The sequence below is a fragment of the Chiloscyllium punctatum genome, chromosome 17 (assembly GCF_047496795.1).
Source record: "Chiloscyllium punctatum isolate Juve2018m chromosome 17, sChiPun1.3, whole genome shotgun sequence".
NCBI lineage: Eukaryota > Metazoa > Chordata > Chondrichthyes > Orectolobiformes > Hemiscylliidae > Chiloscyllium > Chiloscyllium punctatum.
In genome coordinates this window covers 92,780,308-92,807,928 of record NC_092755.1, presented here as the reverse complement: position 1 = coordinate 92,807,928, position 27,621 = coordinate 92,780,308, and the positions used below count along the sequence as shown (strand labels likewise).

At 41.2% G+C, this 27,621-nt stretch overlaps 1 protein-coding gene across 3 annotated transcripts in view; it reads right to left on the bottom strand.

Annotated features, from left to right (window-relative positions):
• Positions 1-27,621, bottom strand: part of coro1cb (coronin, actin binding protein, 1Cb) — a 172,216-nt gene that overhangs the window by 42,397 nt on the left and 102,198 nt on the right. The gene's annotated exons all lie outside the window — the stretch shown is intronic.

Below are 27,621 nucleotides of genomic sequence, written 5' to 3'. Positions count from 1 at the left end.
GCCAGGAAAAGAACTGTTACAGTTTTCCCTTTGAACCCCATGCTAAATGGGAAATATTTAGCTTTTGTTCCCACACTTTATGATAACGTGGTGACCGTTGTTGGAAAGTGTGGGTGGATGATATGCTACAAAATTGAGCAGCCTGCCAACACTCACTGTCTAGACTCATTTAGGATGAGAACATTCATACAGTATACCTTAATACAAACTTGCAAAAAAAATGCCCATTGCAGCATTCAGTGGATCTTAATTCTAGGTTATTCAGACCATTACTTTATCTGGAGGTCTAACCATCATCTTTGAAAGGAATTTCAATGTGCCCTCAAATGTGTTCTATTGTGTTTTTAAATATTACCCATTTTTACTGCAGGTACCAAAAGGCAGCCGGCATTTACTGTCCAGCTCTAGCGATCTTAAAAATGGTGGCGATGGACCGCCTTGAACCTACAGCAAAGAATTTCCCTCACCGATTTAGGTCAGATGTTTAAGGAATCTATCACGGACTAGGAAGCTATGATCAAATCAGGGATCTGGAGGCAAAGTTGTTCCCATGCATCTCCTGCCTTTTGGGTGCAGCCAATCACAGATTTAGAAGCTATTGCAAAGCATGACAGTACAGAGGCCAGCTGTGGTGTATGCTCATGGTCCGAGTGGATGTTTTATGTCAGTCAATAATGCACCTATCAAACATGTTGTGCTTCTGGCCGTTGTAGTCACACCTGTCAAGGCAAGACTGTCCCATAGTAGGCTTGAGTGGACTTCAGAGTATCAGGTGATGAGTTACTCGATGACTGGTTTTTGGTCAACGGTGACCAATGTTGATAGTGGTATTACTATAGAATTTCGAAGGGATATGGGGCTGTCTCACTGGAGACAATCTTATGTAGCATTCAAGTGGCAATTAAAACTGCACATCGGTCTAAGCCCATGGGGTTGCTGCATGCAGGAATGCATTCATACATTACTTGAGGAATCATGAATGAATGACAGTACAAATCAGCAAACAACCTCACTTCCAACTTGCAGTTAGAAAGGAGGTCAATTATAATTGCCGCTATAAAATGTTGCTCCCTTTACTAACAGTTTAGCTTCAAATAGTATTCTGACTTTACTGTTCCTACTCCATTAATTATCCTATATCCCTCTAGCATGTTAGAAGGTAAATTACTAAAGTAGCAAAGGACTAATGGTATTTGTATAGGAGGTCACATTGAAGACCAGTACATGAGGAGGAGAAATGATGAAAAAAGATCTGCTGTCTATTCAGGGCATAGATACAACAGCAAAGGGAGATATACGACGGAAGGAAGAATTTTTTTTTTTAAAATGGGGAGGCAATGGAATGCACTATTTGAGTGCATTATTGACGCAAAAAAACAATGGCATTAGTAGCACTGATCATGTGGAAACTAAGCAGTTACATAGACTAGCTTGGATGAACAATGAACTTGTGTTTTGTATGCAATAAAGGCCTTCAACAGCAGATGGCAGTGATGTGGTTAAACCAGTTGTGCTGCAAGTTAAAGCAGAAAATCCAACACTTTTTTATATCTGATGCCTCACGACCTCAAAAATCTGCATCAATGTTATTGTTAGTTTACATCCATTGCAAGGGGCGTATAACAATTTTGGTGTTTCAATTCAAGATTTACAGCACAAAAAACAACTCTTCCTCAAAAAATAGATCAGAATTCCTGAGGCTGCATAAACAGAATTGGCAGTACACGCAGAATAAACATGGTTGAGGCCTGTAGGATGAACAATTTATTGTTCCTATTCCATTAATTACCCCATGTCCCTCCAAGATGACATTACAAAGTACTAGAAGATAAATTACCGAAGTAGCAAAGGGCCAATGAGCAATATTGCAAGCGACAATACTTTCGGTTCAAAAGCTATTCTTCCATTTATCCAGCTGTTTGATATATTCTTTTATTTAAACAATACTTGAAATTTAAATGAAGGATAATGGACACCTTAGTTAAAGAAAAATGCATTCAAGGTTAAGGGTATATTAAGAATACTGGGATTGGTATCTAAACACATATGGAGGAAGTCAGACAAATCCTCAATACCCATCTCTTGCTTCATTTGAAACCAGGGTCCATCTGACATTTCTCAACAAGCTTCAGTCCAGGATCAGATGACAGTCAGGCTTGGCTTGCTGAACTGTCCAGCATTATGTAGATTGGATCGAAGTTGAAGTTACTTTTCCAAAAATGACATGGATGACAAATGAATTTACTATAGCCAAGTTGGCGGGTGACAAAAATAGGTGGGAAGGTAAGTGATGAGGATGAAACAAACAGGATAAGTGGGCAAAAACTTAGCAGATAGAATATAATGTGGGAAAATGGGAGGAATGCACTTTGGCAGGAAGCATAGAAGAGCTAAACATTATTTAAGTGGAGAAAGACAGAGATCTACACAAGATAGGCGTTTGGGAATCCTCAAGTATGAAATCACAAAAAGCGAGCATCCAAGTTCAGTGGATAATTGGGAAGGTAAATGAATTGTTTGCCTTCATTTCAAATGGAATGAAATATAAAAATGGGGAAGTCTTACTAAAACTATTCAAAGCACTAGTCAGATTGGATCTTGTATCCTGTGAAGAGTTTTCGGTCACCTATAAAGAAAAGATATTTACAAGGCGGCCAGAGAAGGTCCACTCAGTTGATAGCCATTATAAAAGGAAAATTCTTCTAATGGTTAGAGTAGGTCAGGATTGTAATAATTGCAGTTTAGAAGAATGAGAGGGGACCATATTGAAACAAACAGGGATTCTTAGGGGCTTGCCAGGGTTAGAGTTAGGCAAAGACAAGCTGAGTGGTTGTTTCGAGGAGAAAGTGAGGACTGCAGATGCTGGAGATCAGAGTTGAGAATGTGTTCCTGGAAAAGCGCAGGTCAGGCAGCATCCAAGGAACAGGAGAATCGACGTTTTGAGCATAAGCCCTTCTTCAGGATTCCTGAAGAAGGGCTTATGCCCGAAACGTCGATTCTCTTGTTCCTTGAATGCTACCTGACCTGCTGTGCTTTTCCAGTAAACACATTCTCAGCTCTGATCGGTTGTTGCCCCTTGTGAAATGATCTCAGACCAGGATCACCTATTTAAGGTAGTGTCTTTCCTCAGATGGGAATGAATCTGCAGAATTCTTTACTGGAGAGAGGCGTCGAGATTAGGCTGCTCGCCTGACAGATTTTTAATCAGAATTTGAATTAAGGGTTTAGGATTAAGGGTAGGAAATTGAAGTTGAGGATTATTATTACATCATTGAGGATTCTTACATTAGCCAATTTACATCTGATCAAATGGCAGAGCAGACTCAATGAACAACCGGTTGACGTCTGCTTCCATGTCTTATGATCCAAGCCTCGTTTTAGACCATAGTTTCTCAGTAAACAAGTTAACCCATTCTTACTATATCACAAACTCTGGAAACAATGTCCCCAAGTATAACTTGCAGTTCCCTCGGATATTGATGTGTGCTTCTGAGACGTCAGGTTGGTGAGTGAGGCCCTTCAGTGGTGGGCTTGTCTTGTCCTGTCCTGTCCATGTTGATCTTCCGTAATTACACCAGCACCACTCCCCACCTCTTCCTCCACTACATTGATGACTGCATTGGCGCCACCTCGTGCTCCCGCGAGGAGGTCGAGCAATTCATCAACTTCACCAACACATTCCATCCTGACCATCTCTGACACGTCCCTCCCCTTCCTGGACCTCTCCATCTCCATTAATGACAACCGACTTGACACTGACAGTTTTTTACAAACCCACCGACTCCCACAGCTACCTCTTGTAAAAATGCCATCCCGTATTCCCAATTCCTCCGCCTCCACCGGATCTGTTCCCAGGAGGACCAGTTCCACCACAGAACACACCAGATGGCCTCCTTCTTTAGAGACCGGAAATTCCCTTCCCACGTGGTTAAAGATGCCCTCCAACGCATCTCGTCCACATCCCGCACCTCTGCCCTCAGACCCCACCCCTCCAACTGTAACAAGGACAGAACACCCCTGGTGCTCACCTTCCACCCTACAAACCTTCGCATCAACCAAATCATCCACCGACATTTCCGCCACCTCCAAACAGACCCCACTACCAGGGATATATTTCCCTCCCCACCCCTTTCCGCCTTCCGCAAAGACCGTTCCCTCCGTGACTACCTGGTCAGGTCCACGCCCCCAAACAACCCACCCTCCAATCCTGGCACTTTCCCCTACCACCGCAGGAACTGTAAAACCTGCGCCCACACCTCCTCCTTCACCTCTATCCAAGGCCCTAAAGGAGCCTTCCACATCCAAAGTTTTACTTGCACATCCACTAATATCATTTATTGTATCCGTTGCTTCCGATGGGGTCTCCTCTACATTGGGGAGACTGGGCGCCTCCTAGCAGAGCGCTTTAGGGAACATCTCCAGGACTCCCGCACCAATCAACCAAACCGCCCCGTGGCCCAACATTTCAACTCCCCCTCCCACTCTGCCGAGGACATGGACGTCCTGGGCCTCCTTCACCGCCGCTCCCTCACCACCAGACGCCTGGAGGAAGAACGCCTCATCTTCCGCCTCGGAACACTTCAACCCCAGGGCATCAATGTGGACTTCAACAGCTTCCTCATTTCCCCTTCCCCCATCTCACTTTAGTTCTAAACTTCCAGCTCAGTAACTGTCCCCTTGACTTGCCCGGACTTGTCCTACCTGCCTATCTTCTTTTCCACCTATCCACTCCACCCTCTCCTCCTTGACCTATCACCTTCATCCCCTCCCCCACTCACCCATTGTATTTTATGCTGCTTTCTCCCCACCCCCACCCTCCTCTAGCTTATCTCTCCACGCTTCAGGCTTAATGCCTTTATTCCTGATGAAGGGCTTTTGCCCGAAACATCGATTTCGAAGCTATTTGGATGCTGCCGGAACTGCTGTGCTCTTCCAGCACCACTAATCCAGAATATGGTTTCCAGCATCTGCAGTTATTGTTTTTACCTTGTCCTGTCCATCCCAACCCTCTTTACATAAGATCATAAGAAATAGGAGCAGGAATACACCATGGGCCCCTCAAACCTGCCTGCCATTCATAAGACCATTTCTGATCTGCCTCAGACTGCAACTGCTTGTTTTTACCACCTCTTCAAAGACCTCAGCTCCTCACATAGATATTTCAAAGATCTATATACTTCCTCTTTAAATACTTTGTGTTCTACTTATCATAACTCTTTGGGCTAGAGAAATCACCACGCTTGCATCCCATTATTCCGGAGCTATGCCCCTTAGTTCAACGGGTCTCAACCCCTGCCAAGCTCCCTCAGAATCTTGTAAATTTCATCAGCTACCCCTCATTCTTCAAAACTCTAATGAATAAAGGTTTAACCTTTATTCTTGACAGGTGAACCCATTCATCCCAGGAATCGGCCTAGTGAGTCTCTCTTGAACTGCCTCCAAAACCTGTGTATATCCTTCTTTAAATAAGGGAGGCAAAACTGTACACTGTACTCCAGCAGCAGCCTCACTAACACTCTTGACTGTGTTATTAAGACTTCCCCTATTTCTAAAGTCCAGGCTCATAACTATAAAGAGCAAGTTTAACTCTTGTAGTTGAATTCACCTCAAGGCCATTAGAAATAGTGAAATAAGCTACTTGGACCTACTCTGGGTTGAATATTTTCCTTTTTAAAGGAAACACTGCATTTGTCACAGCACATTTCTTTGCATTTCATGACAAGTGACAGGCAAGAGAAGGGAGAGATGTAACCTTCAAAGATAAAAGTAATCATCTGAATAAAAAGGTACCCATCATCTAAGTGGGAATCCTGACTGCTAAGGTGGCGAACTTAGAGCACTGATCAGTACATGAGAATGAGGTATTATAGCAGTCACTGAGACATGTTTGAAGGAAGGGCAGGACTGGCAGCTCAACATTCCAGGGTATATAATTTTCAGGGATGACGTGGAAAGATGAGGGGGGGATGGGGGCACTGCATTACTGATAAAGGAAATTACTACTGCAGTAATGAGGGAGAATGTCTTCGATGGGTCTTCAGATGAGGCCATTTGAATAGAGCTTGGAAGTAAGGGGGATTTCACTGCTGGGATTTTACCACAGGCCTCCCAATCAGAGAGAGTTGGAGAAGCAGTTATGAAAGTAAATCACAGACACAAGAGAAATAGGGTCATGGTAGTCAGGGATTTCAATTTTGTTAACAACCAAGATCTTGAGTGTGAAAGGATTATTGGGGTGGAGTTTTTAAAGAAGTGCACCCAAGGAGCCTTTTGTGCCTGTACATAGGAAGTCTTACCAGAGATGGGACAATGTTAGACCTATCCTAGGGAACGAAGCCAGTCATGTGGTTGACATGTCAGTGGGCAGACATTTTGGGGCTAGTGACTATAACTTTACATTTAAAAAGTCATAATGAAAAGGAATAAGGACAGTGCAGTAGTTAAGGTCTGAATTGGGGTAAGGCTGATTTCAATATCATGCAATTGGATCTGGGAAACAGACTGGGTTCAGCTGCACTCAGTCAAGTGTACAGTTGGAAAGCAGGAGTCTTTAAAAAATACTGCAGTGAGAATTCAGGGCTACTGTGTTCCTCTAAGAGTGAAGGGCAAGGACAACTAAATATATTGAAGAGGGAAATGCAGTTGATGTGATGTATGTGGACTTGAGAAAGGCCTTAGGTCTCACATGGAAGGCTGATCCCAAGAGAAAGAGCCCATGGGAGCCAAGGCAAGTTCAAGCAGAGGTAATGGCGTTGTGGTATTATCACTGGATCGTTAATCCAGAGACCCAGGTGATGGGTACCTTGGTTTGAATCCTGCCAGATGGTGCAATTTGAATTCAATAAAAATCTGGAATTAACAGTCTAATTATGACCATGAAACCATTGCTGATTGTCTGAAAAGCCAAGCGAGTTCACTAATGTCTTTCAGGGAATAAACCGTCATTTTCTGGTCTGCATGTGACTCTAGACCCACAGCAATTGAGTCGACTCTTTAAATATCCAGTGGGCAGTTGAGATAGGCAATAAATGCTGGCCTAGCCAGTCAGGCCATCATCCTGTGAATGAAGAAAGTTCGCAAACTGGACCTAAAATTACAACTAGGAGGCAATGGGTAATGTTGGAGGACTATTTGTAACTGGAGGCCGGTGACCAGCAGCATACTGCAGGGATTGTACTGGGATCCTTGTTGTTGTGAATTTAGATGGTCTAATTAGGTTTGTAGATAACATGAAAGTTGGTGTTGTTGACAGTGAGGAGGATGGTCTAAGGCTACAATCCAGCTATTATTAATTAGCTGGTAAATCGGGCATAGCAACAACAGATGGAATTTAATTCTGATAAAAAGTGTTACTTCACAGCTGTACAGGACATTGGTTAGACCACTTTTGCAATACTGCATACAATTCTGATCGCTCTGCTATAGGAAAGACATTGTTAAATTTGAAGAGGGTTCAGAAAAGATTTGCAGGAACGTGACCGAGGTTGGAGGATTTGAGCTATAGGGAGAGTCTTTATAGGCTGGAGCTTTTTCTTTGTAGCAGAGGATGAGTGGTGGCCTTATAGGAGGACAATAAAATACATGTGAGCCATGGATAGAGTGAATAAACAAGGTCTTTTTCTCCTAGGATGGGGGAGTCCAAAACTAGAGAACATATTTATGGTGAGAGGGGAAGATTTAAAGGGGACCTTAAGGGCAACTTTTTCACACAGAGGTGATGTGTACAGAGAAACTTTGATTATCCAAACGACATGGGCAGGGAGTATTTTAGTTGGATAATAGATGTTCCTCAGTATTTGGAATGAGCTGCCAATGGAAGTGGTGGAGGCTTTTAAAAGTCATCTGGACGGATGTTTGCATAGGAAGGTTTTAGAGGGATATGGGCCAAATGCTGGCAAATGGAACTAGATCATTTAGGATATTTGGTCTCTTTCCATGCTGTATAGCTCCATTAGTGCAAGGTGGTATATTTTGGGAAGGATATACATAACGAATGTTAAGTCCCTATGGAGAACTGAGGAACAACAGAATCTTCATTTACAAACCCATAGATCGCTGAAGATGTCAACACATGCAGAAAGGGTGGCATACAGGATGTTTGCTTTCATTTAGGCCACAGATGGAAAACTGTACACAGTTCTGGTCACCACATGATAAGGATGTGATTACACTGGAGAAGGTATAGAGGAGATTCACCAGGATGTTGCCTCGGATGGAAAGTTTCAGTTATATGGGGAGACTATATTGGCTGGGTTTGTTTTACCTAGAGCAGAGGCTGAGGAGGGAATCTGATTGAGGAATACAAACTTAAGAGGCATAGACAGGGTCAACTGGGGAATCTTTTCCCTCTTGCAGACATGTATAAGAGCAGAGGGTGCAAGTTTGAGGTGAGGAGTAAGTGGCTTAGGCAGGATTTGAGGAAAAGGTTTTCATCCAGAGGGTGGTAGAATTATGGAACATGCTGGCTGTGAAGATGGTGGAAGCAGGTACTCAATATATAAACAACAGCTGGGTGAGCATTTAAAATGCCTTAGTCTGCCATGTACCAAGTACAAGTAAGTGGGATTAATGAAGTTTGGTGTTTGTTGGTCAGTACAGCCATAGTGGGCTAAAGGGCCTGTTACTATGCTTTTGACTCTACAAGTGGACAGTACAAACAAAGTTTAGGCAAAAGTTCAAATCATTCATTTTTTGCATGCTTTCAAAATAGTTCTAATCAGGTTTTCTGATCTGTTCACTTCACAGGAAGGGGTTAAAAAGACAATGTAATGACTCATATCCTAACATCATCCTTTGAGCCATTAACACTGCAGATGTTCAACAAAAATAACTAGTTCATCTGGTTCTAAATTAAAGCAAAGGATAATTCTCAGCTGAACAGTATACCTTTGAAAGCTTTGGGTAAAGTAATTCAAAATATAGCGTGGTGTTCAAATTAGCGTTTTTTTTAAAAACCCTACCACAATCAAAGATAGATGCAAACAAACAGTACAGCCTGATTTCTGAACTCCCATATAGCTCCCAGCAACATATCTTACTGAAATTCAAGGGATGAAGTTGAAGACTCAGATACCCAAGTCTGAAGGCTTTGTAACAAACATGTCAAACTATAAACATGTGCTAGTGTTTAATGCATTGGGATTCCTAAGCAGTGATGAAACCAGTTTCAAGCACAATGGGAAACAGATTCTAGCTCACCACAGTTGAGCAGCCTGGCAGACGACAGTTCTGCTCAGTAACTATGCACAAGAAAAAGTAGCAAATCACAGAATTTAAAATCACTAATGGTGGACAGCTGAATGTCACCGTTTGCTTAAATGAAGCGAAATAAGCACTAACTCTGAATGGAGAGGCAAGAAACAGACAGAATGGATTCAGAGTTTGGCACTTAAATTTGACTGCCTTGGTTGGAACGTAATGCTAGGTCACAGGGCAGAGTGTGGTGAGAGGATTATATGTTTAGTCACACTACGATCCTTGGTAGTTCTTCTTTCCCAATAACCAGCTACACTACACAAAGGTCATCTTGTTCTTCTTAACTGGTCAATCAACACTGGTGCATATACTCCAATAACCACTTGCCTCCAATGCTATCTGCATAGACAGCAGTAAAGCTCAAGGTGGGATAGGAGTTTGTGGCATGCAAGCTCAAGTTGTAGTTACATTTACTGAAACTTCAAATGGACTAATGGCCTTGATCTCAAAAGAAATAACTGGAAACTGAAAAGCTGCTTATCCACTCATCCTGTCACCACAGTGAATATGCAAAATTGAGATTCACCAAAGAATTTAACCACAGATTAGTACATATATTGACATTCAAATTGACTAGGAGAGATGAATGGAACGCAAATCCTGAAGAAAAACAAGTTGACTGTTTTTGACGTTGGTTTCTCACCTCAGTGCAATAGAAGATGCAAGTGATAAAAATCACATTATTTCTTACACGATCCATTCACCAAGTGCTGCATGTCGGATTGTCGGATTTTAGTGGCTGCAGAATTAATTCACTGATATCAAACTGAACTTAACACAATAGCGCATATGAGTCGTCATTATAATTTCCTAGAGCCCAGATCCCATATTGGGTATTGCAGTGGTTCAAGTCAGGGTAGTAACTAATGTTGCAGTAGATGCGTTTGGAGACATCAGCATGGCATATAAATTTTAGTTTTACTATGATAACTATTTGGTAATAAAAGCTTCCATTTGGTCATAACCTCCTACATCATCACACTAACAGTAGTCACTGGTAAGGTTCAGAAGTTCCTAATTGGGAATTCCATGTTGTACCTACAAATCCATATAGTATTCAGAATGACTGTAGTCTAAATAGAGAAGCAATTTTCTGCTGAACTTTTTAAGTGTTACATATAGAGTGAGAAAGAGGAAAAGGAGTTTTATAAGGCCAAATATTTGTTTTGGCTATCAAAACGTCCCCTCAGAGATGAGAGATTGTACGATATTACCCACAAGCTAATCTGCATAAGTAGTGTATGTGTAAAGAGAACCTTGGATCAATGTGCAACAGGTCATTTTTATACAGACCAGCTGTACATTCTGAAAGTCAGTCGATTTGCTCACCCAAGACCGGAGTTGCAATATGACTACCGCACAGCCAATTTCAGTAGCAGCGACAATAAAGAAGTAATCCAAATTTAATAGTCTATAATGTATTTGCTCTCTGCTCCTCAGCAAAACTCCCTGTGTCTGCGTGGGTTTCCTCTGGGTACTCTGCTTTCCTCCCACAGTCCAAAGCTGTGCAGGTCAGGTGAATTGGCCATGCTAAATTGCCCATAGCGTTGGGAATCTAATCTAATCTAAAAAACTACTTAACTTTCAAAATCAGTCTGAAAATAGAGAATGAACAGTTGTCACATATCAACACTATTGATGCATGTCCATTTTCTCCATCTTTCAATTGGCTTGCCCCGGGAATTTCCAGACCTACCACTCAGCAGCACTGCCAGAATGAACACATCCCCAAATTACAAAAAGACAGAGGCAATGGAGAAGTTGCAGAGACAATATGCAAGCCTAATATCAGAAAATATAGATATACATACTTAGTGACCTGCATTTACCAGGTGCTTTAACACTGAAAACATTCCAAGACTCTTCACAGAAACATTATCAAACAAGATTTGGCACAAAGTTACTAAAGGAGATATTAGAACAGGTTGGTTAAAGAATAGATTTTAAACAGTATTTAAAGGAATGAGATTAAGAATGGTTTTGGGAAATACAAACCATAACATGATGGGAATGTTTTCAGCCCCATCTGTACACATAGTTTTGCCATTTGGGAATGAGTGATATGCACAATTGGATAGTATTGGCATGAGAGTGGAAGACTGGGGTGCAATCAGCTTTGGAGAAGTGAATATGAACAAGTACACAGGGCTAACAGGGGACGTACTGTCACTCTGACTCTATAATTGATGCAGCCAACCAACTATCAACTTACAATTACTCTCTTTAACACCTATATTGCATAAATCAATTCTGTTTCCTCATGTAGGCATAGCCAGCAGAGAACTTGATGGACAGAAGATTGCAATTTTAGTTTTAAATGTCTAGAAAACAAAATTGTTAGAAAATTTATAAAGAAAATTTATTGTACTGACTGGGAAAAGTCGAGCCTAATTAACATTCGATTACTATTTACTAGAGCAAATTAGTTTAATTAATTCGACAGGCACCAGATGTATTTACAACACAGCAGATGCTACAACACTACTACGCATTGACAGTGAGCAATTTAACTTTCGTCATTAGGATAATGTAAAGTGTAATGTTGTTGATGGCCATGTGAAATTATTATAATTGTCAAATAATAAAACATCTAGCTCAGTAATAAATAATAATACCACTTTTTCCCATTTCTGACTGGGGCAGGAAGTAAAACAGAGTTTCAGATATCTTCTAATCAACCTGCACTGAAATGATGCAAAGGTGGGACATTAACCAAGTTTCTTAGCTCCAGAGGTAGAGACATTACCACTACACCACAGAACAATATTAAAAGCTGGTATGCAGTTTTGTGGAATTAATGGAAATCAGTTAAGTGCACTGCACCAGGTAGAAATTGGTACATCAAAGAATTATGTGCAGAGTTTATAATGTGTCAGCCTTTACTCTGCATAAACCAGTTTTGATCACATTTACCTAACTATCTATCTACCTCCAATTTGAATTTGAATGCAGACAGTTCTGATCCTTTCACTAATCCTACTAGTGAAATCCACATACTCAATAATTCTCTTCTTCAAAGTTTGGGAGAGTTACGTGTAGCTTTAGGCAGTTTTCTTTTAAAATGGACAAAAATTTGAAAAAGCTACATATAATCATTGGAAACAGTTGGAGACAGTGGATGCTGCAAAGGCTATGGACCCTGACAACATTTTGGCAATTATACTGAACACTTGTGTTTCAGAACTTGCTATGTCCCTAGCCAAGCTGCTCCAATAGAACTACAATGCTGTGGAAAATTATGGAGTTATATCCTGTACACAAAAAGCAGGACAAATCCAAACCAGTCAATTAACACTCCTATCACTCTACCCTCAAATTATCGGTAAAGTGATGGAAGATAGCATCAATAATGCTGTCGAGCAGCACTTGCTTCACAATGACTTGTTCAGTGATGCCCAGTTTGGGTTCCATCAAGGCCATTCAGCTACTGACCTCATTACAGCCTTGGTTCAAACATGGGCAAAACTGCTGAATTCCAGCAGCAGTGTGTACTGAGCATCAGTGCTGGATGGAATGGATACTTATGGATGTGCCAATCAAGTGGAGTGCTTTATTCTGGATGATGTCCAGGTTTTTGATGATTGAGTTGCTATCATCCTGGCAAGTTGGGAGTGTTCCATCACATCCCAGACTTGTTCTTTGCAGGTGCTGGACAGACTCTGCCAGGCAGGAGTTGAATTATTTGCTATAATATTCCTAGCCTCTGATGTACTCCTGTAGCCACTGTATTTATAAGTTGAGTTTAGTTGAGTTTTGGTCAGTGGTAAGCCCCAGGATGATGGGAATTCAGTGACAGTAACTCCATTGAATATCAAAGGACAATGTTAGCTTGCCTCTTATTGGAAATGGTCATTATCTGGCATTTGTGTGGTGTGAATGTTACTTGCCACTTTTCAGCCCAAGCCTGGACATTGTCCAGATCTTGTTGCACTTTAACATGGACTGTTTCAGTATCTGAGGAGTCATGAATGGTGCTAAATATTGTGTAATCATCAGCAAACTTCTGACCTTATGGATGGAAAGTTATTGATGAAGACCTGGGGAACTCCTGTAGAGATGGAGTTGAGATGACCTTCAGTAACGACAGCCATTTTCCTATATGCCAGGTATGACTCTAACCAGCAGAGCGTTTGCCCTGATTTCCCATTGACTACAGTTTCAGTTAGGGCTCCTTGATGCCAGAGTTAGTCAAATGCAGACTTGATGTCTCTGGAATTCAGCAGTTTTGTCCATGTTTGAACCAAGGCTGTAATGAGGTCAGTAGCTGAATGGCCTTGATGGAACCCAAACTGGGCATCACTGAGTAAGTCATTGTGAAGCAAGTGCTGCTCGACAGCATTATTGATGCTATCTTCCATCACTTTACCGATAATTTGAGGGTAGAGTGATAGGAGTGTTAATTGACTGGTTTGGATTTGTCCTGCTTTTTGTGTACAGGATATAACTCCATAATTTTCCACAGCGTTGTAGTTCTATTGGAGCAGCTTGGCTAGGGACATAGCAAGTTATGAAACACAAGTGTTCATAAAATGCACTGCAGAAATTCACCAAAGATTCTCAGACAACACCTTCCAAACCCAGGAGCATTTCCAACTAGAAGACAAGGACAGTAGATACATGGGAACACTCCCACCTATACATTCCCCTCCAAGCCACGTAAAATCCTGACTAGGAAATATATATTGCCATTTGTTTTTACAGTGACTTTGGCAGAATACATCTTCTCCTGGCCCAGGCAATGAGGTGGCTTCCAACAGCCTGGAATAGCTGTACAGCTCTGGTGCCTGGTAGGCAGTGTCCCAGTATGGTAGTCATGTCCAGGAGGGGTGGTCTTGGCCTGAAGTGGCATTTTGTCCTGGCATGGAGGTCTCATCCCATCGAGGGGATCTTCTGCGATTGCTTCTGGATAGTCCAAAAGCCCAGCATGAAGGTCTTATCCTGGTGAGGAGGTCTCACCTTGGCATGGAGGTCTCATTTTCACCTTGGAGGTGGCTTCCGGGTCTTTCAAGTGTGCTCAGTGTGGAGGTCTAGCTCCACTGAGGTGGTCTTGTCTCAGTGTGGTGGGTAGTGTCAGCCAGCCCCACATGGCAGTTTTGGTCTGGTTTTCTAGCTTATCCCAAACCCAGGAGCTGCGATGAACCTCTACGTTTTATTTCCTCCCTTCTTATTTAAAACTTGTATCATTAATTTAGGTGCCATGACATGACTACTTATGAAAGTTGTGCTTTTTATTTGTAAAAATACACGTGACAATAATTGCATTTCAATTCCTAGCGTTGCTGTAGGTTTACGCCCAGCACATGGACTAAAGTCATTCAAGAGGTTTTTCAACAGCAACTAGGGACAAGCAATAAATGCTGACCAGCCAGCAATGCCCATGCCCCATGAGTGAATAAATACAAAAAAATCTGTTGCATTTAATCTTCCACCTGAAATTCTAGTGATATCATTTGATTGCAAGAGGTCACGTAGTGCTTGTGCTTGCAATAGATAATGTAAAACAAATTCCCTCGGGGTAGGAATTTGTCTAAAAGCTAATGGGTTTTCCATTTCATGGTAAAGCAATTATGGGTAAAGTTCCATTTGCTTTTCCTGTACTATATCTATTCCCAGCAAAACACTTAAAAAAAAAACTTGGATTTATGAAATATCTCCACACACAAAATAACTTCATACTGGAATTATGCCAATAGTTTTCTGTGAACAGTGCTGAAGTTGAGCTGCCTTTGTTGGACAAATCAAATTTCATGTTTGTCAAATGAACAAAAGCACAGAAGCCAAATGGGGTGGTGCAATGAATTAAAAACAAACATACTTTGCTGTAAATACTAATATTCATTGAACAGGAAAATACTGAGCACAAACTGAAAAAAAAAATCAACCATTTCGATCTGGAGTACAGGGTGAAAACCAACTGAGGTGATGTTAATATCCCCTTTCTCAAATAGATATTCAAGGTATTACTTCTCAGAATCAAAAATGGCTGTGAAAAATAGACAACTTGGTTTTTTTGCTTTTGTTTCTTTACTGGCATTGACAGACATTTATAACAGAGGTGGCCAAATGGCCCATTATGCCTATATTGTTAAAAACCTAACAACATTAATCTCATTTTCCAGCCCTTGGTCCACACCTTGGAGGCTATGGCAATGCAAGTACAAACACAAATACTGCTTTAAATGTTAAGTGCATTTCTGACTCAACCACCCTTTCAGGCAGTGAGTTCCAGACTCCTATCACCCACTGAAGGGAAGAATTTCTTCTTAACTCTGCTCTGAACATTATATCTCTTACATTAAATTTCTGCCCGTGATTATTGACCCCCCTCTACTAATGAAAAGAGTGCTTTCCTCTCTACATTGTCGGTGACTCTTCAAAATTTTATACCCCTCTATCAGGTCCCCTCTCAACCTTTACTGCTGCAAGGAAAACAACTCCAACCAATTCAATCATTCTTCATAGCTCATGGATCTTGCAGCTGCTCCTGGAATTGCAGGCTTAGTCAAAAGATTTATTATTTTTTGAAGTTATTACAGTCATTGCAGATTACTAATAAGATTCTTATTCATTTTGTTTCATTAATATGCAAAAAACAAAAAGACCAATTTTTTAAGCAGACTTTTTTTAAGAAAAAGCTTTACAGGGTCTACAATGAATGGCTGAGTTTTTTCTGTTCTAAATTCAGAAGTTAAAAAATTTATGTATTTTAGAAGGTTTTTATTTACATTGTAAAGTGGCTTATTTTGAAAAACTGAACGGTTTGCTTTAAAATAAGGAGTGTTGTTTTCATTCTGGAGAGTCCTACATGGTCAGTCTGGAGAAGATTTTTTTTCTTCTAATTTATTGAAGGGGAGTCTTTTTTCATTCAAATGAGTCATAGAGTCATAGAGGTGTACAGCGTGGAAACAGACCCTTCGGTCCAACCCGTCCATGCCGGCCAGATATCCCAACCCAATCTAGTCCCAACTGCCAGCACCCAGCCCATATCCCTCCAAACCCTTCCTATTCATATACCCAGCTAAGTGGTTTATTTTATTTCAGCTTAATATCTTTGATACACGTATATTTTCAATTATTTTCTGTAGGTAATGAAAGAAGCTTATTTTATATACAAGGTTTTATTGAAACATCCTTTTCTTAGGCTTCGTATTATTAAGGGCATGTATGAAATACGGAGTGAGATGGCTAGTAGATTTAGAAAAGTTATTACACCACAGGATCAGTCAGTCAGATAGATGGGTGACTGTCAAGAAAGTTAAGAAGGTAGTTCAAAAATCTCTAGGGGCTATTCGTCTATCAAATAGATATTCGGTTTTTGGAACTGTAGAAAGGGATAGTGTCTGAGGAAAATGGAAGGGGCAATCAGCTATAGAACAATTAGAATGATTATATTAGGCAGCGTTTGACAAGGTTCAACAGAATTGTTAGTGGGGACTCTCCTATCGGGGCACAGACAGGAGATTGTGTGGGAGAGAGAGTGTAAATCTAGGATGGTTTATTGCTTTCCTGATGCGAGGACTAAGGACATCTCTAAACATTTCAAGCATATTGTTAAAAGACGATATTGAATTTAAGTAGTTAGGTAGAAGATTAAAAGAATAGAACCTTAAAAGTAGTAATTTCTGGTTTGCTCCCAATGCCAAACTCAAATGAGGGAAGGAACAAAAAGTTAATGAAAACAAATCAATGACTGAACAGCTGGTGGATGACTCAGGGATTCACGTTTTGGAACAATTGGAATGTCTTTTGGGATAGAAAAGACCTGTCAAAAAAGATGGGTCGAATCTAAACTGGAAAGGGACTAATATCTTAGCAAGGAGATTCGCTCACTCCTTAAGGGAGACTTTATACTGATAGAATTGCTCTACTTCCCCCTCTCAAAAGAGTAGTGTAAACAGAAGGACTGATGGGAAAGATTTTGAATGGGAGAAGAGCATGACAGTTAGAAAAGAAAGATGAGAGAGAGTGTCAGTATGTTGTAATTCTGAACCGAAATTGCATTTATTTCAAGGGGTCTTACAGGTAAGGCTGACGAACTCAGGGCATGTTTAAGAACATAGGATTAGGGCATCATAGCTATTACAGAAACCTGGCTGAAAAATGGATAAGACGGGCAGCTCAACGCTTGGGTTTTAGATGCTTTAGGCAGGATAGAAAAGGAAACAAGAAAGGAGTGGGGAGGGGTGGTGTTTTTGATGAAGGAACGCTACAGGAAGAATAGAAAGGGAGACAAGAGAGGAGGGGGAGTGTCATTTTTGATAAGTGATAACATTACATCTGTACTGAGGGAGGATATTCCTGGAAATACATCCAGGGAAGTTATTTGGATGGAACTGAGAAATAAGAAAGGGATGATTGCCTTATTGAGATTGTATTGTAGACCCCCTAAGAGTCAGAGGGAAATTGAGAACCAAACTTGCAAGGAGATCTCCGCTATCTGTAAGAATAATAGGGTGGTTATAGTAGGGGATTTTAACTTTCTTAACACAATGGCAGTCCCAGTCTATGTTAAGGGTTTGGATGGACAGAATTTGTTAAGTGTGTACAAGAAAATTTTCTGATTCGGTATGTGGATGTACCTATTAGAGAAGGTGCAAAACTTGACCTACTCTTGGGAAATAAGGCAGGGCAGGTGACTGAGGTGTCAGTGGGGGAGCACTTTGGGGCCAGCGACCATAATTCTATTAGATTTTAAATAGTGATGGAAAAGAATAGACCAGATCTAAAAGTTGAAGTTCTAAATTGGAGAAAGGCCAATTTTGACAGCATTAGGCAAGAACTTTCTAAAGCTGATTGGGGGCAAATGTTTGCAGGTAAAGGGATGGCTGGAAAATGGGAAGCCTACAGAAATGAGTCCAGACAAAGTATATTCCTGGTAGGGTGAAAGGAAAGGCTGATAGGTATAGGGGATGCTGGATGACTAAAGAAATTGAGGGTTTGGTTAAGAAAAAGAAGGAAGCATATGTCTGTTATAGACAGGATAACAGGATAGACAGAGTGAATCCTTAGAAGAGTATAAAGGCAGTGGCAGTATACTTAAAAGGGAAATCAGGATGGAAAAAGGGGACATGAGATAGCTTTGGCAAATCGAATTAAGGAGTATCCAAAGGGTTTTTACAAATACATTAAGGACAAAAGGGTAACTAGGGAGAGAACAGGGCCCCCTCAAAATTCAGCAAGGCCGCCTTTGTGTGGAGCCGTAGAAAATGGGGGAGATACTAAACGAGTATTTTGCTTCAGTATTTACTGTGGAAAAGGATATGGAAGATATAGAAGATATAGACTAAGGAAATAGATGGTGACACCTTGAAAAATGTCCATATTACAGAGGAGGAAGTGCTGGATGTCTTGAAATGCATAAAGGTGGATAAATCCCCAGGGCCTGATCAGGTGTACCCTAGAACTCTGTGGGAAGCTAGGGAAGTGATTGCTGGGCCTCTTGCTGAGATATTTGTATCGATAGTCATGAGATGCTGGTTGGCTAACACGGTGCCACTGTTTAAGAAGGGCGGTAAGGACAAGCCAGGGAACTACAGACCAGTGAGCCTGACATCGGTGGTGGGCAGGATGTTGGAGGGAATCCTGAGGGACAGGATGTACATGTATTTGGAAAGGTAAGGACTAATTAGGGATAGTCAACATGGCTTTGTGCATGGGAAATCATGTCTCACAAACTTGATTGAGCCTTTCAAGCAACAAAGAGGACTGATGAGGGCAGAGCGGTAGATATGATCTATCAGTAAGGCGTTCGACAACGTTCCCCATAGGAGACTGGTTAGCAAGGTTAGATCTCACGGAATACAGGGAGAACTAGCCATTAGGATACAGAACTGGCTCAAAGGTAGAAGACAGAGGGTGGTGATGGAGGGCTGTTTTTCAGACTGGAGGCCAGTGACCAGTGGAGTGCCACAAGGATCGGTGCTGGGTCCTCTACTTTTTGTCATTTATGTAAATGATTTGGATGTGAGCATAAGTAGTATAGTTAGTAAGTTTGCAGATGACACCAAAATTGGAGGTGTAGTGGACAGTGAAGGTTACCTCAGATTACAACAGGATCTTGATCAGATGGGCCAGTGGGCTGAGAAGTAGCAGATCGAGTTTAATTCAGATAAATGCGAGGTGCTGCATTTTGGGAAAGCAAATCTTAGCAGGACTTATACACTTAATGGTAAGGTCCTTGGGAGTGTTGCTGAACAAAGAGACCTTGGAGTGCAGGATCATAGCTCCTTGAAAGTGGAGTCGCAGGTAGATAGGATAGTGAAGGCGGCATTTGGTATGCTTTCCTTTATTGGTCAGAGTATTGAGTACAGGGGTTGGGAGGTCATGTTGCAGCTGTACAGGACATTGGTTAGGCCACTGTTGGAAATAATGCGTGCAATTCTGGTCGCCTTCTTATCGAAAAGATGTTACAAAATCTGAAAGGGTTCAGAAAAGATTCACAAGGATGTTGCCAGGGTTGGAGGATCTGAGCTCTAGGGAGAGGCTGAGCAGGCTGGGGCTGTTTCCCCTGGAGCACAGGAGGCTGAAGGGTGACCTTATAGAGGTTTACAAAATCATGAGGGGCATGGATAGGACAAATAGACAAAGTCTTTTCCTTGGGGTCGGGGAGTTCAGAACTAGAGAGGGTATCGGTTTAGGGTGAGGGGGGGAAAAGATATAAAAGAGACCTAAGGGGCAACTTTTTCACGCAGAGGGTGGTACGTGTATGGAATGAGCTGCCAGAGGATGTGGTGGAGTCTGGTACAATTGCAACATTTAAGAGGCATTTGCATGAAGGGTTTGAAGGGATATGGGCTGGGTGCTGGCAGGTGGGACCAGATTGGGTTGGGATCTCTGGTCGGCATGGACAGGTTGGACCGAAGGGTCTGTTTCCAAGCTGTACATCTCTATGATTATGAATACAGTACTGAAAAATTGTCCAGTGAAAATATATGGGTAGAAATTACAAATAAGAATGGAAAGGTCACTTTGATGGGATTGTACTATAGGTCCTCCAACAGTAAGAATGAAATTGAGAAACAAATACATAGGGAGATCCCATATGTATGTAAGCATAATCAGGTTGTAATAATGGGGGACTTTAATTTTTCAAACATTAACTGGGGTTACCATAGTGTGAAAAGTTTGGATGGTGAAGAATCTATTAAGTGTGTTCAAGAAAATTTTCGTTATCACTGTGTGGATCGTCCTACTAGAGAAGAAATAAAATTTGACCTTCTCTTGGGCAATAAGGCAGGGCAGTCAGTGAGGAACACTCAGCATCTGGCGATCATAATTCTATTAGTTTCAAAATGATTATGGAAAATGATAAGCCTTCCATGAAAGTTAAAGTTTTAATAGGAGTGAGGCAAATTTTAATGGCATGAGACAAGAACTTTCAAAAGTTGATTGGAGTAGACTGTTTGCAGGTAAAAGGATGTCTGACAAGTGGGAGACATTTGAGAGTGTGATGATGAGTGCACAGAGGCATCTTGCTCCTATTAGAGTGAAGGATAAGGCTAGATTAAGGAACAATGGATGACTAAAGATATTGAGGTTCTAGTCAAGAATAAAACAATCTTATTTTAGGTTCAACTGAATTTCTTAATCAACATAGTGTGTAGGGGCATTCTGAAGAAAATCAGGAAGGTAAAGGGACATGAGATAGCATTGGCAGATAAAGTTAAGGATAACCCAAAGAGATTCTACAAATAAAAGACCAAGAGGATAACTGGAGAGCAAGGTTAGATATCACAGAATTCAGGGAGAACTAGCCATTTGGTTTATTTTCCCTCATGCATCAGAGGTTGAGAGGGATGACCTTATAGAGGGTTTATAAAATCATGAGGGACATGGATAGGGTAAATAGACAGTCTTTTCCCTGGGGTGTGGGAGTCCAGAACTAGAGGGCATAAGTTGAGGGTGAGAGGGGAAGAATTAGAAAAGGGACCTGAGGGGCAACTTTTTCACACAGAGGGCAGTACATATATGGAATGAGCTGCCAGAGGAAGTGGTGGAGGCTGGTACAATTACAGCATTTAAAAGGCATTTGGATGGGTATATGAATTGAAAGGGTTGAGTGGTATATGGGCTAAGTGCTGGCAAATGGGACTAGATTAGATTAAGCTATCTGGTTGGCATGATCAAGTTGGACTGAAGGGTCTGTTTCCATGGTGTACATCCCTATGCCTCTTAAAGGATCAAGGTGATCATCTATATGTTGAGATGGCAACAATAATAAATATTTCATGTCACTTTTTACTATGAAGAAAGAAATAGAATCTAGAGAATACGGAAAAATAAATTTGACGTTTTAAAAACATTTCACATTACAGAAGAGGAAGTTCAGATGGTCTTAGAGAATATAACCATGAATAAATCTCCAGGACCTGATCCAAGAATGTTGTGAGAAGTGAGAGATGAAATGTTTGCATCATCTATAATTATGGGCGAGGTGCCTAATGACTAGAGGGTGGCTAATGTTAAGAGAGGTTGTAAGGAGAAACTGGAAAACTACAGACCTGAGAGTCTGACTTCAATTGTTGGTAAGTTGTTGGAGGCGATTATAAAATACGATTTACGGACATTTAGAGAGGCAAGGATTGATTCGGGATGGTCAACATGAGTTCGTGTGAGGAAAGTTTTGTCTCTCAAACTGGATTGAAATTTTTGTCAAAGTTACCAAAATACTGATGACGGCAGAGCAGTAGACATTTATTTGGATTTTAGTAAAGCCTTTGACAAGGTTCCACATGGTAGATTAATTAGTAAAGTTGGCCACATTGGATTCAGGGGAAGCTTACCAACTGGCAGGAGAAAGCGGTGGTGGTGGGGTGCTTTTTGGACTTTGGGCCTGTGATCAACACCTCCAAATAGATCAGTTCTGGGTCCGCTTTTGTTTGTCATTTAAATAAATGACTTGCATGAGTAAGAAGGCATGGTTAGTAAGTTTGCGGATTGCACCAAAATTGGTGGCATTTGACAGTGAAGGTTTTCTAAGATCACAAAGGGATCTTGATCCAATAAGTCAATGAGCTGAAAAATGACAGATGGAGTTCAATTTGAACAAATGCAAGGCATTGGATTTTGGCACAACAAAAAAAGGGTAGGACTTATAGAACAGAGGGACCTAGAGGTGCAGGTACATAATTCTTTGAAATTTGCATTGCATATAGACAGGGTGGTTAAAAAGACATTTGGCATGCTTGTCTTCATTGCTCAGTCCTTTGAGTCAAGGAGTTGGGACGTCATGTTGAGATTGCACAGGACATTGGTGAGGCCTCTTCTGGAATACTATATCCAGTTTTGGTTACCCAGTTATAAGAAGGATATTATCAAGCTGGAGAGGGTTCAGAAGAGATTCCCTGGGATGTTGTCAGGTATGGAAGACTTGAGTTATAAAGAAAAGCTGGGTAGACTGGGACTTTTTCACTGGAGTGTAAGACATTGAGAGACAATCTGGTAGAAGTTTATAAAATAATAAGAGGTATGGAGGCAGTTAATGGTAGTTAACTTTTCCTTAAATAGGGAATTTCAAGACCAGGGACACACTTTTATGGAGAGAGGAGAAAGATTTATCAAAAACAGACAAGAGGGACAATTGTTTTTTTAATAGAAGGTGGTTTGCATATGGAATGAACTTCCTGAGAAAGCGGTGGATAAAGGTACAATTACAACGTTCAAAAGACATTTAGATAGATACACGAATAGGAAAGATTTGGAAGGATATGGGTCAGAAGCAGGCAGGTGGGACTAGTTTAGTTTGGGATTATGGTTGGCATGGACTGGTTGGACCGAAGGTCTGTTTCCATGCTGTATGACACTGACTCAGACCCTCCAATCCAGGCGGCCTCATGGTAAATTTCTCCTATAGTCACATACTTTCATTAACGTGATGACCTGAAATGCACATAGTACTCCAGCTGTGGTGGAATCAGTGTTTTATACTATTCCAGCAGAACCTACTTGCTCTTTTATTTATGCCTCGGCTAATAAAGGCAAGTATCTAGTGTGCCTTCTCAACCACCCTTCGAGTATTAATGGATATGCATATCAAGATCCTTCTAATCTTCAGTATTTCACATCAGTCATAGTGCAATCCTTTGCTGTGAGTCCTGCCAAGTGCATGACCAATTGAATTCCATTTGTTACAGCTCTTCCCAGTTGATCAATCCACTAATGTCCTCTTGCATTTTACACTTTGTTATCCACAAACATTTTGATTATATCCACTATATTTAGATCTAAATCATCAAGGCCTGCAGAACCCCACTGGAAAGACTTCCAGTTTCCCTACGTCAGCCAATTTTGAATCACTTTGCCTTGAATTGCATGTGCTCTTATTTCCTCAGCCAGTCTGCCATGAGAAACCTTATAAAAAGCCTTGTAAAAGTCCATGCTGACCACATCAAATGCATTAACTTCATCAACATTCCTGGTTACCTTTACAGAAGAAAAGGTCTCAAACACTACCTTCCCTTAAATTCATGCTGACTCTTTGATTAATTAGTCTTTCTCGAAGGGCAGACATATTCTGACCTTCAATTATTTTTTGGAATCTCTCCACCAACAAGTTTATATTGACTGGTCTATAATTTATTGCTCTGTCTCTTCCTTTTTTAATAATGGAGCAACTTTAGCAGTCCTCTGGCACCTCATCTGCGGCATGAGAAGATTTGAAAATGATCCTGTCTTCCCTTGCCTCCCTCAACAGTCTGGGATATATTTTATTCAGACCTGTAGATTTATTCACTTTTGAGGCTGCTAAAGTTCACTACCACCTTCTATTACTTTATTAATTTCTGCTAATATAGCAGTCTTCCAGCCCAATGTCTACACCAGTGTCCTTTCCATTGTGGAGATCAATCTCAAGCAATCAATGAAGTCTTTGCCCACATCCACATAACCTCCACGGTCCCTTACCTTAGTTATTCTCTTGTTCTTTATACATTAAAGTAAAACCTCTGTTTTCCTTTATTCCACACAGTAATGATTTTTCATGGACTCTCTTTACTTGCTTCAATTTCCATTTTAGATTTGTGTGTCTAGAAAAGATTGACTCATCACTGGATAAATCTCATTAGTGAGTCTAAATCCTCACAGCAGGACATAACAGCAAATGAATGGAAACAGTGATAATAACTGTGTGTTGAGCCCTTGTAGATCAATATTATACAACAGTACAACCACAAAATCAAAAGAAAATGTGCACGCGCCCCTGGTCCATGTTAAATCAGTTTAGGGATTCTGAACACAGCTCTAAGTGGACATTGGCTCCACAGCCAGAACAGCCCCTGTCAAATTGATGATATCACCATATAGTTCAAGAATCACTAACAAACTTCATAATTGCTCAGTACAAAACTAAAAAATAAATTATGGATGCTGCAAATCAGAAGTAAAGACAGAAATTGCAGCAGTTCTGAGGAAGGGTCACGCGACCTGAAATATTAACGCTGATTCTTCTCCATAGATGTTGCCAGACCTGCTGAGCTTTTCCAGCAATTTCTATTTTTGTTCCTAATACCTCAATTTGATGACCACATGCATGCACAGCATGCAGAAAATTATCCCAGTGAATGAGCATTTTCAGAGTCAAAGGAAAAGAACAAGGAGGAAAACCATAAATATGCAAGGGGTATGGGAAGGGTGACGGTGGAATGTGCAGTGAGCAAACATGTCATTTGTTTGGAAACATTGGGATTTGAAGACTTAAAGAGACTTCACCCGGTATTAAACTCATGCACCTCCTTGGATTGCAATACTGTTAATATTGTAAAAATCCTCAATTTTTCAAAATATAGGCATTATGAGAATATTACATCCAATATATCACCTTCTGCTTATATATTATCTTCTAGAGTGGTGTCAATTTGTATTTGTGCCAGTGCAGGCCATATGCTGGGTTTATACCCTCCTTACAGACAGTTGAGAGGAGATTTAATTGACATGGAGAAATATGAGGGACTTGGACAAAATAGATCTGCAGAAACTGTTGTCCATTCCACCAAAGGTGAATGACCAAAAAAAAACAAAAAAAGGTGACAGGAGGAAAACTCTGATCAAAAAATGTGGTACGGACCCAGAGTGCATTGCCCAAGAGAAAACAGATTTAAATCAAAGCTTTCAAAGGGGAAATTGGATCATGTGAAGAGCAAATAATTTTAAGGTTACAGGTGAAGAATAGATGAGGCTGTACTAGCCAACTTGCTCTTGCTGACAGACACAAATGGTTGAAAGGCCTTCTGTATTTGAAGCATTCTATTCCATGAAGCACTTTAGGATATTTTATTGTATTAAAAGACAACTATAAAATGCAAGATACTGCTGATAACCACAAAATTCAAAAATTATTCATCAGTAGGTAAGGATCAAGCGCAAAGAACTGGTCTCAGCCTTCACTAGACAGTCAGCAATGCAAGCAAAAACAAACTGTGCACCAAATCAAAATGCAGATTAACACTCATCAGGAAAAATATTAAGACTGCATCATTATTTCTGAACTAAAAAAAAAGCTTTCATTTTAAATTATCAGGACGAATTACAGGAAAACCGTCACCTCACCCAATCTAAACACCATCTTATGTAAGTATTTTGCAATGCTTCAGGATAACAAGTAGAAGTAGTTAGTCTTTGAGAACATCATTCAGCATTGTGGATACAGAACTGCCATCTACAGCGGAGTGCTCTTGGCAGTTCCAACATGCCATTCAAACCAGATATTCTTTCAAAATGTAGACCTGGTTTAACAAATTATTTGACAGACACGGTGGGCGGCACGGTGGCACAGTGGTTAGCACTGCTGCCTCACAGCGCCTGAGACCCGGGTTCAATTCCCGCCTCAGGAGACTGACTGTGTGGAGTTTGCACATTCTCCGTGTCTGCGTGGGTTTCCTCCGGGTGCTCCGGTTTCCTCCGACAGTCCAAAGATGTGCAGGTTAGGTGAATTGGCCATGCTAAATTGCCCGTAGTGTTAGGTAAGGGGTAGATGTAGGGGTATGGGTGGGTTGCGCTTCAGCGGGTCGGTGTGGACTTGTTGGGCTGAAGGGCCTGTTTCCACACTGTAATGGAATGTAATCTAATCTAATCTAAAACAGGTAAAGTATCCATATTAAGCATTCTAATACTTCAGCAGGCTGACTAGAAGCATTTGGTGGATTAATAGTTACACCAAGACTATTTTCACCTTTATTGCCACAAGTTTTGGGTCTCAGCGTATATTGCTCTGCAGAGTCCATCAGTCGTTTCCTGGACCAGGCTCTTGGCTAGCTAGGTCCCTGACCTCAATTTCTCTATTAATGCTGACAGCTCATTACCATCAAGAACTTTAATGCTTGTTGCAATAACTCCACAGATGCCAGTATCCTGTCAATAAATCACCCTTTTTTATTCACACATGCATAGTACTTGACACGGACTGGGATCCTCAGAGTCTGCTTGACTTTGACTGTCTTGGGTATCTCAATCAATTTTCCGCTGGGTGATTTGGGCTGTTAACCCGGTCCAATTAGGGAACTCAGTTGGAGGTCCACCTGGCTGACCTCATTACAATTACTACATCCCTCTCCCTCTATGTCCAGGGATGTTGGCTTTTATCTGGAGCCTCCTGGGGTATGTTCACACCAAGTCCAGTTCCTCAGACTCAACCAGAGGCAGTGTATATCGGACCATCGACCGCCTCTTGTGCCTAGAGTATGGGAGAAGAAATTCAACCTCTTCTTCAGGCAGTTAAGACTTTGAGGCTACAACATCCGCCATGTTTGACGCAGATTCCAAGGTTTCTTTGATGCTAGACAGAGCGGAAGAACTCACAGGTCCCAACAATCTTTCCACCTCTTCTGAGGGGCAGGGTACGTTTTATTCCTGTCTTGCTTGCAAGTTTGCAGCCTTCATGTGGTCCATGTGCTTGTTCAGGACTGCCTGCCCGAACTCTGTTCATCCTGGGACCATAACTCTTACAGCTATGCTTATTATGCAAGGCCGTTTCCACAGTTTCGGCACCAAACCTCATCCCCTGAAGTAAACTCTCCCTCTTATCCACCTCTGCCCCTCCCCCAATTCTAGTTGTGATGACCCTTATGTTACCCCCATCACCACCAGTTTTAGTTTTGCCAGGACCTAATCTTTTTGCGTCCACATTTTGACATTATCAGTGATGACCAAAATGGCGTCCAGGAAGTTTAAAACCAGAAAAGGACTCTTCCAATGACACCACCACTGATAGTGTATCTACCAGGAGACAGCTCAACACATCTGCTACTTGGCCTTCTGGATGGTGTTTAAACTTTTAATTATATGCGCTTAGAATGAGAACCCACTGTTGAATTTGAATTGAAGCTATGGGCGGCACAGCCTTGTCCCTTCGAGTAGACCTAGCGAAGGTCTCTG